Genomic DNA, 13,777 nt, shown 5'->3' with positions numbered 1-13,777 from the left:
CCTGGGCATCTTCACCTAATAATAACCTCAGTGACCAGCTAGCTGTGTGCTGGCCACTCACGTTTTCAAAACAAAAGGTGCATTGCTTAGCAACATATACATGGGAGGTAAAATATTCAAGAAAAGCTGGAGAATGATCATGTAAGGCTCAGGATAATGGTTTCGTCTGGGACAGAAGAAGGTGATACATGAAGGAATGCACAGGAGGCTTCTAAAATACTCTAATGTTCTAGCTCTTAACCTTGTTGGTGGATATATAAGTGGTTTATTATTTTTCCTTAAACTGTAAAAATAAGTTTCAGAAACTTTTCCATATGTTGAATGCAATTAAAATTTTAAAAGAAACACAGTTTTCAAACTTAGTAACATTTACTCCTGAAGGAACACATAGAATCAAAGAGATTCAATAAATGCTTTAGAATGTCTTCCTATGGAGAGAGGGGTTGGAAATGGGAGTGGAGAAGGAAGAGAAAATGGAATGCTTGAATCAAGAAAAAAAAGATATGCATTCTACTGATCAAAAATAACAACGTGATACAACCAGCGGAGTACAGTTTTTTCTAACTTCTGCACCTCAATATTGAATGTGATCAAAGCTGGGCCTTATTAAATCTGGTCTAGGGGCGCCTGGGTGGCTCAGTTGGTTAAGCGTCTGCCTTCCACCCAGGTCCTGATCCCAGAGCCCTGGGATCGAGTTCTGCATCAGGCTCCCTTCTCAGCTGGCAGTCCGCTTCTCCCTCTGCCTCTCCCCCTACTCATGCTCTCTCTCTCTCAGATAAATAAATAAAATCTTTTAAAAAAAAAAATCTGGTCCAAGACCAATAGGTACAAAGTCAAATCACATGAATATCCAAAAGACTATTATAACCAAGCAGGTGGTGGCTACAGAAAGGTTTTCAAGATGGAGGATTTTGAAGACCCCTCTGTGTGGTCATTTCTCCAAAGTTTCATCTGGGAACTACTGCCCAGTGTTCCTGAAGAAATCCAAATGCAGCCCTTGGCTCATCAGCTTGTTTTACAGTAAAACTCAAAAACCAGCAGAGAAAGCAGGGAAATAGACTCCTGTCCCTACAAGAGGAAAAGACCATATACCCTCATATGTTAGAAGTACAGTCCCATGTTGCACCATGTCTTGGAAATTGCCTCTGTAGTTTGTTTTTTTTTTTTTTGAGATGTTTGTTTGTTTGTTTGTTTGTTTATAGAGTGCATGCAGGCAGGAGTAGGGGCAGAGGGAGACAGAAAGAGAGATCTCAAGAAGACTCCATGGTGAGTGCAGAGCCCCACATGGGGCTTGATCTCACGACCCTGAGATCTCTACTTGAGCTGAAATCAGGAGTCAGTCACTCAATCGACTAAGCCACCCAGGGGCCCCGGAAATTGCCTCTGTAAAGACAAGAAACTAAAACCTGGCTTTGGAACAAATGAGTGCTGGAGTAAACCTCAGCCATCCTCAGCCTGGAAAAAAATCACGAGTGTTACCATCAGTCTACTCAGATCACCTGTAACCACACTATGCCTCCTTTTGTGTCCCAGTCTTAGTGTCCCTGTCTCCTTTGATGGACAAATGAACATTTTCCCCTCTGTATTAAAGTCACATATTCTGTGTTGGCACTCCGCATTCAGTTTGCCTTGTCAGATCTATTTGCTGCAGTTGAAATCAAGATCAAGGCAAGTATTCCTTATGTGATGAAATGACTCCCTCTTACCATGGGATGCCTCACTGAGGTATGTGCCTTCCTGGCTAACCCCTGCGTGCATGTCTACTAACATATCTGGTAGAACTATTTCTTGCAAATTAAACAGAGTAATGAACCATAGGCAAGTCAAATGGTAACTGGACTTCCCCCTGCCATCTGTAACAATTTGATCTGACCCACAATAGCTGACTTTCTGGGTTGGGCACTTGCAGAAGTCCGAGTCAGCTGGTGGACAGCTGGCCTTAACAAGGGATGGCAGCTGCTTAGGACACACCCGTTTAAGTCAAAATTACACAGCACCTGTTGCCACCTCTCTGTCCCAGGGCCCACTTTCAAAACTGGCAGAAGAGGGAAGAGATCCTGTTATCAATGTCCTCCTCAAATGGGGCATCTTAATGCCAACTCAGAATCTATGCAATAGCCCTATTCTGGTAAGAAAGTCAGGCGGATGTGGTTTTTTTTTTAATTTTTAAAAAACTTTACTTGTTTATTCATGAGAGAGGGGGGTAGAGGCAGAGGGAGAGGCAGAGGGAGAAGCAGGTTCCCTGCAGAGCTGGGAGCCCAATAGGGGACTCCAACCCAGGACTCTGGGATCATGATCTGAGCCAAAGGCAGACGCTTAGCTGACTGAGACAACCAGGAGCCCCTGGGCAGATGTATTCCTTTTTTTTTTTTAAGATTTTATTTATTCATTTGACAGAGAGAGATGCAGTGAGAGAGGGAACACAAGCAGGGGCAGAGGGAGAAGAAGAAGCAGGTTTCCCATTGAACAGGGAGCCTGATGCAGGGCTCGATCCCAGAACCCTGGGATCATGACCTGAGCTGAAGGCAGATGCCCAATGACTGAGCCACCCAGGAGCCTTAGCAGATGTGTTTCTAAGAGCAGACAGGTCTGCCACCATGATCAGGACCCATACTGTATCAGTGAGTATGTCACCCCTTTATGCTAGAGTTCTAAAGCCACTGTCATCCTCTCCATGAATCCAGTTCAGGCTTCTTTGAGGTTGATCTGACCAATACTTTGTTTTTCTGTCTCAGAACACTCCAATTCCCCCAAATTCTGCCTTCACCCACCATCAGCAACAGACAGCTTGGACTGTCCCTTTCCAGGCCCCACTAACTTGACAGTGTTATGTTGGTCCTCAGTATGCCTCAGCATCACCTGAGAGCAGTAAGTCTCCACACATAAGACTCCAGGTACATTTTACTATCCTGAAATGGAATTCAGTAGTAATGAAACCCACCTCCACACCTACTTCTTAAAAATAAAGCTAAGGCGCTCACTTCAACATAAAAAAGGAATATCTCAAAGGCTTGCTCTGCATCAGTTGAGCTAATCTTATGACTTTTATCCTTTAGACCATTTATATGGTGACTTAATGTTGAGCCATAACATCTTTATATTTCTGAGGTAAACTCTATCTGGTCATCAGCTTTTGAATATACTGTTAATATCTGTTAGCTAACATTTTATTTGGGATTTTTGTTTCATAAATGTAATAACCCTAGGATTTTCTTTTCTTGGGTTCTCCTTATCTGGTTTTACAATCTAGGTTACAGTAGGCTCAAAAAGTGAAATGGATAGGTTTCACTCTTTTGTCATGCTTAAAATCAGAAACCCACAAGTCTGCTACAACTCACCTACAAAACCAACTAGGGTTTTGAAGAAGGAGAGTTCTTTGACTACCATTTCTATTTCTCGAATACTCATTGGACTGCTAAAAACCTCTCTTTTTTTGTGCCAATTTTAACATGTTCTGGTTTTCTAAGAATGTATCCTTTTCATCTAGGTTTTCAAATTCATTGGCATATCATTCATGCTTCTTTTTGGAAAAATCTATTTTGTTCATAGTTACTGCCCCCTTTTTATTCTGCATCTGAGTTTTTAAATTTTCTCGTCTTTTTCTTGATCACTCTTGTCAGAGATGTGTTCTCCTTTTTTTTTTTTAAGACTTCTTAAAATTTATTTGACAGAGAGAGAAAGAGAAACACAAGCAGGGGGAGCGGGAGAAGGAGAAGCAGGCTCCCCACTGAGCAGGGAGCCAGACCCGAGGACCCCAGGATCCTGACCTGAGCCAAAGGCAGACACTTAAGCCATCAAGCCACCCAGGTGTCCCTGTTCTCCTTTGTTAGTCTTTTCAGAGACCAGATTTGGTTGGGCCAATTTTTACTATTGTCTTTTGTTCTCAATTTCATTTATTTCTGCCTTATAATGATTTCTTTCTTGTTTCTTTGAATTTAATCATATACACTGTGTAGCTTTGGCACAAAAACAGAAAAGTAGACCAATAGAACAACATAGATGGAGACCTGTGTGTATAAAGAAACCTAGCATATGAGAAATCAATGGAGAAAGGACAGTTATTTAGTTGATGGTTTTGAAAACTCTGGCTCGTGAGTGACATGGAGAAAAATAAAACCATATCCCCACCTCCAACAACATATGAAACTGCACTCTGGATAGAGGACCTAAATGTGGAAGATAAAACTCTAATGTTAATAGAAGAAATTGTAGGAGGATATCTTTGTGACCAAAAGGCTTGGAATAACTTCTGAGATGAAACTTCAAGACTGTAACCTATATAGTAAAGAGTTGATTAATTTGATTGCATCAAAGTTAAGGATTCATGCTTGATGAGAGACATTATGGGCAATGGCAAGACATCTACAGATTGGAAGAGGATATTTGTAATGTCAAAACCAACAAAGGGGGACACCTAGGTGGCTCAGTCTGTTGAGCATCTGCCTTCGGCTCAGGTCATGATGCCAGGGTCCACATCAGGATCCCTGCTCAGCGGAGAGCCTCCTTCCTCCTCCCTCTTCTGTTCCCACTGCTTGTGCTCTCTATCTCTCTGTCAAATGAATAAATAAAAATCTTTTTTTTTAAAGAAACCAATAAGGGTTTTAATATCCAGAATATATAAACACCTTGCATGAATCAACGAGAACACCACCAGCAATATAAAATTGAGCAAAGTGTAGAATAAGCAGTTTGAAGATGAAATATTTGAAAAGCCAACAGCATAAGATGAGGTATTCAAGATCACCGAAAATCTGGGATGTTAAAATAACAGTGAGATATGACTTCGTATCTCTGAGATTGACAAAATTAGAAAGCAGGATGATGACAAGTGATGGCAGGGATGTGAGGACCTACAAACACACCTGTGTGGCTGGGGGTAGTATGGAGTTGGGCAGCCGTTCTGAAGGGCTGCCTGACAGTACATTGTCAAGTGAAATATGCATGTTGTATATAACCCAGCAGTTCTGCCCATGGGGATAATAAGTCCCAGGGAAATACACAGAGACATAAGGGGACATATGTGAGGGTTTTCATCACAACATTAAACCCAAAAAGAAAAGGCAAAACACTAAGCCTCCAAGGGCAAAAATACAAGCCCTCAGTCATTAAAGTGAAGTTTTCCAACCCATGTGCTCAGGTATCTTACAGTGCTGCAAAGCGTTTCTGGAGTGGGGGGTAGTTATTGACAGCTGTAATTTTTAAAATAATGCTAAATTTAAAAAAAAATATCTCTAACAAACATTTACAACTTTTTTTTAACCTGTTTTGAATTAGTTGGAAACTGGGGCACCTGGGTGGCTCAGTGGGTTAAGCGTCTGCCTTCAGCTTGGGTTATGATCCCAGGATCCTGGGATCCAGCCCCACATCAGGCTCCCTGCTCCTCAGGGAGCCTGCTTCTCCCTCTCCTTCTACCCTACTAGTGCTCTCTCTCTCTCTCTGTCTCTGTCTCTCAAATAAATAAATAAAATCTGTAAGAAAATAAGTAAAATAGTTTGAAACCATGTTTCAACGGTACAGTATTCCGTGGTTCCCTCTGTGAACTTCTTTAGATCCAGTGGTTATTACTCTGATACGAAAGGCTTAAATTTTGGAGAGAAGCTCTGTGCAGGCTGCACCATGTAGGACTCCTCTGACCTCTGGGAATTGTTTCACTTGATCTGATTTTCACTTTGCTCCTGTCTTGTGTGCATATGTATGGCATTTAAAATTGTGGGGCGTCTGGGTGGCTCAGTCGTTAAGTGTCTGCCCTCGGCTCAGGTCATGATCCCAGAGTCCTGGGATCGAGCCCCACGTAGGGTTCCCTGCTTCAGCAGGAAGCCTGCTTTCCCTCTCCCACTTGCCCTGCTTGTGTTCCTGCTCTCACTGTCTCTCTCTCTCTCTCTCTCTGCCCAATAAATAAACAAAATCTTTTTAAAAATAAATAAAATAAAATAAAATTGCGGGCCGCCTGGGTGGCTCAGTCTTTAAGCGTCTGCCTTGGGCTTAGGTCACGATCCCAGAATTCTGGGATCGAGCCCTTCGGGGGGCTCCCTGCTCAATAGGAAGCCTGCGTCTCCCTCTTCCACGCCCCCTGCTTGTCCCCCCCAACCCCCATCAAATAAATAAATAAAATATTTTTAAAATTTTTTTTAAATATTGTGTTAGATTCACTCTGTTCTTTTTACCATTTTTTTCATGTAACACAGAAGTTATGTAAGTTACATCTTTGTTATCAGAGTCATGGGCATCTACTGATCGGTGCTGCTAAAAGGAGCACAGTTGATTTTGCTTATTTTCTCAGTTGTTATTTCCCCCATTTTTTTTCTGCTTCCTCCCTCCCTCCCACCATTTCTCCTTCTCTCCCTCCCTTCTTGCCTGCGAGCCTCCCTGCCTTCCTTCCTTCATCCTTTTTTCTTCTCTCTCTACTTTCTCTTTGTAATTCTCTCTCCCCAATTTCTCTTTCTTCCCCGTCTTTCTGTATTATCGGATTTTGATGTTAGCAACTAGCCTCATGCTGATTTTTGATAGAAATTCATTCTGAATTATTTCCTCTAAAAATATGAAAACGTAATATTGGAATTATTTAATTAAGTCAATTCATTAGAGTGTGCTGATTATAACCCCTTGCAGCTTCAGAAAAAAATCTGTTACTGAAAATATATTCATACATGAGTATAAGTAACCTTTATTTTGAATATTTAGAATTTTTAGAGTTTTCAATTAGGAAATTAATCAACAATTAATATTTCATTTACCACATGTGGAGTTTTTAATTTTTCAATGAAATTTATTTTAAAGCATTCTAGATGCATCCTGATATTAAAAACCATTTTTGAGAACCTAACATATAAATAGATGTAATTTATACAAATATTTATTTCTAAATCCGTATTAGAGTTCTCCAGAGAGACAGAACCTATATCCATGTATATGGAGAGGGAGGGAGAGAGAGAGAAAGGGAGAGAAAAAAAGGAGGGATAGATTTATTATAAGGAATTGGCACAGGCAAATCAGGTAGGCTGAGAACCCCCAGATCTGTGGAGTAAGCCAGCAAGAAGAACCAGGAGAACTGATGGTGTATTTTCAGCCCAAAGGCTGGCAGGCTCAAGACCCACAAAGAGCTGCTACTTCATTTTGAATCCGGAAAGGATTCAAAAGGCAGGAATAAGGTGATGTCCCAGTTCAAAGGCAGTCAGGCAGAAAGAATCCTCCCTTACCCTGAGGAAGGGCTTTTTGTTCTATACAGGCCTTCAGTGGATTTGGATGAGTCCAACCCACATTAGGGAGAGCAACCAGCTGTACTCAGACTACTAATATAAATGTCAATACCATCCCAAAGCACCCTAATGGAAACACTCAGAATAATGTTTGGCCAAATAACCGACACTGTGGCCCAATAAAGTTGACACATTGAGTTAACCATTACAAGTTTACCCCCATCAACTTGACACTTATACACATCTCCTTAAACCAGACTTTAATCACCAAATGAAGACAATAATGAGGTCAAGCTTCCACCTAAGATGATACAGTTATCTGGCATACAACCAAAAATGCACTATCCACTTCCCCAGAATGGAAGATAAAATCTTTGAGAGATGTTAACTTTTCTTTTTGATATTTCATAACTTAAATCCTCTGGTGTAAAATTAACCATACTGAAATACCTTGATACAAAGCCAATGCATCTTATGTTACATGATAAGGGGATAAAAGAGGGCAAAAACAAAGATATAGATAGATAATAGATAGATGATAGATAGATAGATAGATAGATAGATAGATAGAGGCTATGGGATAAACAGTACACACCCACATATATTCATATCAAAATAAGGAGAAAATAGTCACGACAATTATAGTCCTCCTTTCTGTAAATAGTAACATGGTCATCGTTATATTTATAGCCCCCTTCTTCCACCACCCACTCTATATTTCCTTTGCCTTTAACAAGCATCTCAACTGGTTGTGCTCCTTTACTGGTGGGGTAACTCAAACCTTCATTCCTGAAGGGTCTGGGCCATTAATAGTCCTGCCTGGATCAAATTGCTGTTTTCCACTGACCTTAATCCCAGGGCACAGTAACGCAAAGAGATGCCGGAAAGGGTCATCCATACGCAGACAAACTATTCCCTACTACCAATGTGGGGGAGCAGTCCAATTTCCCCTGGGTAGTCAGGATCGATCACACAGCCAGCACAGTAACTGTCTTCTTTGCCTGTTGAATCAGAGGCCTGGGCAGCCCAGAGTGTCGGAGTGGCAGACTCAGCTTCTGGTTCAATGGACTCATTGTTGTGTCTCCTGGTGGAAGCCTTCCTGCCTTTGGAACTAAGGCCTCTAGGCCAGCGGAGGATAAGGTTGTTGGAATAGGAAGCAAACACTTTTGTGAATGGGTCACTGGGTGTAATAGTGAGAGGTGCCACTTTATTTCCAGTCCTTGATTCCTGGACCCATGGATTTTGGCAATGGGAGAAATAGCACACGGGCTGATGCTGATTCAGAGCACATACAGCCTTCTGGAGAACCTTCCTCCAGCCCTGCAACTAGTGCCACTTAACTGGCCCCATAACTGAGCCTTCAAAAGGCCATTCCATTGGTCCATGAAGCCAGCTGCTTTCTGATGGTAGGGAATTCCGTGAGCATGGGCCCATTGCTGCATTTTTGGTGAGTTCTTTGACGGAACCAATGCTGTGTAAAATAGTGTGATAGTGGGTAAGGCATGCTGTAAGTCCACAGATGGTGGTTTTGGCAGAAGCATTAACTACAGGGAAGGCAACACTGTATCCAGAGTCTTTTCCAATAACAACAGAATCTTGCCCCTTTCATAATGGAAGGGAACCAATGTAATCAACCCTCCGCCAGGTTGCTGGCTGATCATGCTGGGGAATGGTGCCACACGGGGGATTCAGTGTTGGTGTCTACTGCTTGCAGGTTGGGCACTCAGCGGTGGCCAGAGCCAGGTTGGCCTTGATGAGGAGAAATCCATGCTATGCACAACCTCCATCCTTGCTACGATGGCCATTTTTTCCCTGAGCCCTTTGGGTGACAAGGTGAAGGAGTCGGAGAGCCATGGAACAGGTCATCTTATCCACTTGACTATTAAAACTCTCCTCTGTCGAGGTCACCCTTCAGTGACCATTCACATGAAACACAAATATCTTCTACATGGTTTGCCCATTCAGAGAGATCTGTTCACATATGTCTTCCCAAAACGTCCTTGTCACCAGTTCTCCAATCATGTTTCTTCTAAGTCTCTTGACCATCCAGCCAAACGATTGGCCACAGTCTATGAACTGACAGATAAGCACACAGCTGGACGTTTCTCCTTCCCATCAAAGTGAATGATGAGGTGCACTACCTTAACTTCTCCCCACGGGGAAGATGTCTTTTCACCACTGCCTTCAGGGATGTCCCAAGCTCTCGTGCGTGCTGCTGCCTGTTGTGGAGAACCATTTGTAAACCAGGACTGAGTCTTCTCTCCCTGGGTCAGCTGACTGTAAGGAATACCGCATAAGGCTCTAAGGGTGGGCTGGGAGAGCAAAGGCAGTGTAGCAGGAGTGAGGAGCACGGACACTGGGGCTACTTCTTCATGTAACTTACTTGTGCCCTCAGGGCTTGTCCGGGCCCCATCACATACACGTAAACATTGTTTTCATGGAATGTCAGAATGATGCTGTGTGCTGCCAACTTTATGGCATAGTGGGTCAGATAACACCCGGTTCATGATGGGTAGCTCACATCACATGGTGACTTGGTGGCCCATAGTTAAGCTTTCAGTCTCTGCTGAGGTCCAGTAGCAGGCCAAGAGCTGTTTCTCCAAAGGAGAGTAGTTGCCCCCAGAGGATGGCAGGACTTTGTTCCAAAATCCTAAAGGCTCACACCGCACTTCATCTCTGGGAGCCTGCTGAAAGCTCCAGATGGCATCCCCGTCTGCCTCTGACACCCCAAGTCCCATTGGATCTGTAGGGTCATTTGGTCCAAGTGGCAGAGCAGATCGCATGGAAGCCTACATCAGTTGCAGAACCTTCTCTTGTTCCGAGCCCCACTCCAAACTAGCAACTTTTTTAAGGGCGCTAGAGGAAGGAGGCAGGGTAACACACCGAAATAAAGAATATGTTGCCTCCAAAAGCCAAAGAGGCCCACAAAGCATTGTGCCCCATTTTTAGTTCTCTAAGAGGGACCAACTGCAACAACTTATCCTTCCCCTCAGAAGGGATATCTTAAGACACCCCCATACAACCAAATCCCCCCAAATTTCACTAAGGTAGAAAGTCCCTGAATTTTTGTTGGATTTATTACCCACTTTCTGATGTCAGATGTCTTACCAATATATCTAGAGAGGGCTTGCTACTTCTCGCTCACTAGATCCAGTCAGCAAAACGTCATCAATGTAATGAAGCAGTGGGAGACCTCATGGAAGGGAAAGGTGATAAAGATACATGTGAACTAAATTAGGACATTGGGCTGGAGAGATGATATACCCCTAAGGTTGGACAGCGAAGATGTGTTGCTGGCTTTGTGAGCTGAAGGCAAACCATTTTGGGTGGCCCTTATTAGCAGGTATGGGAGGGGGAAAAAGTTTGCTGATCAACAGTTGCATACCAGGTCCCAGGGGAAACCAGGGGATGTGTTAATTTGCTCAAGCAATGAGTCTGCATCTGGTACAGCAGCTGCAACTGGAGTCACCATCTGGTTAAGCTTACTATAATCCACAGTCATTCTCCAAGACCCATCTGTCTTCTGTATAAGCCAAATAAGAGAATTGAGTGGGGATGTGGTGGGAATCACTACCCTTGCATTTTTCCAGTCCTTGATGGTGGTGTTGATCTCTGCCATCCTTCTAGGGAGGCAGTACGGCTTTAGATTTACTATTTACTATATTCTTCAGTAGGTGCAGCTCTAGTGGCATCCATCTGGCCTTTCTCACCATAACAGCCCTCACTGCACAGGTTAGGGAAACAATATGAATATGTGCATTCCGATTATGTACTTAGCGGCTGAGTATATAGATTGCAATTATGAATTCCAGACTAAGGAAACAACCACAAGGTGGATTTGGGGACCCACCAGGGACATTGTGAGATGGAACTGAGCTAGAACTCCATGGATTACCTGGCTTCCAGAAGCCCCTGCTCAGACTGGAGGTCCACAGTGAGGTTCAGGTGATCGTGGTATGTCACCTGCCAGATAAATATCACAGTAACATTTTGGATCTCCTGAGTCAGGGTCAGTTCAGAGCTAGAGTCCAGGAGTTCCTGCAAAGATCTGATCATTTCCTTTTACCCAATGCTGTTATCCTGGGGAAAGGCTGGATGTCCCTTTGGGGGAAGGTTAAGAGAAAGATTAGCATTGTAAATCTGTATGTTCCTCAGTGTTCCTCAAGGAGACCTGGCCTCACCATTCCAACTCTCAGGATCATATTCCTTCCCCCATCAATGTTTTCACTTTAACGGTAGGCACCCTGTGAGCGGCAAGTTCAACTTGTGTTATAATTCAGCCAGCTGTAGAGTGAGATTCTGTGTTTGATTTTCAGCCATCTCGGCCATGTGGCTACAGAAGATAAGGGTCTCCAGGGCAGACATAGAAGCTTTCAAGTCATTTATATGGCTCTTGCACTGGGAATTCAAATCCTTGGGCTCATCTTCCAGTCTCCGCCCCCAGCCCCATCCCTGGCTAACTTTGTCCAGTAACATTAGGAACAATCAGCCAATCTCATTACAGTTGTTAATTTGTTCAAAAGTAAATATAAGATCACCCAGATCCTTTCTTCTTTTAAGTGGTTGATTAGAAGTATTACATGGTAGTATTTTTTGTATCTCCTTAAGTCCCTGCCATGGACTATCAGTTCTCTCTTTATTCCTGGAATAGAGTCATTAGTGTTTTTAAATGTAATCAGATTAGAGATCCAGTTCCAGAAATCCCAGAACCAATTCAGAAAACTCATCCTTAAAATTCTGTTCCTCTAGAACCACTTTCAGTACCCAAATCTGTATTGGTCAGGGTTCTCCAGGGAAAGACAATCGATAGGATGCAAATATAGAGACAATGAGATTTATTATAAGGAATTGGTTTATACGATTATTGAGGTGGACAAGCCCGAAGACCTGCAGGATGACTTGGAAAGTGGGAGACCCAGGAGAATTGACAGTGTAGTTCTAGTCCAAAGGCCATCACAACCAGGAAGAGTCAGTTTCGTTTGAGTCTGAAGCCAGGAAAACGCTGCTATCTCAGTTCAAAGAGAGTCAGGCAGAAAGAATTCTACTTTATTCTGGGGAAAGTCAGCTTTTTTCTTCTATTCAGGCCTTCAACTGACTGGCGGAGGCCCACACACGTTCGGATCAATCTGCTTTCCCCGATCTACTGGTTTAAATGTTAATTTCAGCCAAATGACCCCAAGAATAATATTTGACCAAATATCTGGGCAACCCATGGTCCGGCAAAGTTGACACATAGAATTAACCATCACAGTATCATAATGGACAACTTTTGGAGTAAAGCTGCAATGGCATCATATTTTCAAGACCAACTCCAGGTCCATGAATGATAAGTCATGGGGATCAGCACACGTTTGGATTTGGGTGACTAACAAGCCCTTATTTCTCAGCTTAAATGTCTGATTTTCATGGAGAATTATTGAGAGAAGCAACAATGCCAAGCAAATGATTCCAAGTTAAAATATCCAAGCAAATATTTCATGAATTATCTTTTTTTAAGATTTTATTTATTTATTTGACAGAGACAGAGACAGCAAGAGAGGGAACACAAGCAGGGGGAGTGGGAGTGGGAGAAGCAGGCTTCAAGCTTCTGATCAGGCAACCCAACACTGGACTCGATCCACCTGAGCCAAAAGCAGACACTTAATGACTGAGCCACCCAGGCGCCCCATGATTATCTTTTATTTTGGAACAGTCACAAAGTTAAAGAGAAGTTGCAAGAACAGTATAGAGAACTTCTTATCCTGAAACACTTGAAAGCAAGTTGCAGACCCATCTCTTCTGAATATTTTAGTGCGCTTTTCTACAAATAAGGACATTCTCTTACATAATCATGATACAACCATCAATGTTAATATACCACTATAAGATAATCCTCATATTTCATTCAAATTTCACCAATTTTCCTGATAATGTCCTATAATTTATAGCCAATGGACCCAATCAAGGATCATGCATTGCATTTTTATGAATATTTTGAAACAAAGAAATTTGTGTAGTGAGACACAGTGATAAGAAGATATAGAGGCTTTGCATCTAGAGTTTGTTATGAAAATCCCGAGATTCTAGTAATACATTGTTTTATTTATTGTTTTATACAGACAAACCCTTATCTGTTGTAAGAGTATGCCTTTTGATCTGATTTCCATGGGAAATTTTGTGCTGTTGGTATGATGACTCTAATTAAAATATAAGGCACTAACGTCCCACCTGTTTTCATCTTTGTTTTAAGGCAAAAGGTCAGAACATCCCTCTTTGCTGTTTCATAAGTGTGTAAGCTGATCCAAAGGAATAATATTTTCTGAAGTTTGTAAGCAAAAAACCAAATTGAGTTTTTTGCCACGAACCATTCTCACCTGGTAGATTTGTTGAAAAAAGATTAGCTGACTTCTTTGGGTCCTTGAATATACTTTATAGAAATTTGGAAGGACCATGTGAAAATAGATTAATGTGCACTGACAAAGATTAGAGGGTTCAAAGCAAAAATTCAACTTTGGAAAAGTGAGTTTTAAAAAAATCATACCTTGGGGCGCCTGGGTGGCTCAGTGAGTTAAGCCTCTGCCTTCGGCTCAGGTCATGATCTC

The sequence above is a fragment of the Lontra canadensis genome, unplaced genomic scaffold, assembly GCF_010015895.1.
Source record: "Lontra canadensis isolate GAN:19392208 unplaced genomic scaffold, GSC_riverotter_1.0 scaffold197, whole genome shotgun sequence".
Classification (NCBI taxonomy): Eukaryota; Metazoa; Chordata; class Mammalia; order Carnivora; family Mustelidae; genus Lontra; species Lontra canadensis.
This window is presented reverse-complemented; position numbering follows the sequence as displayed.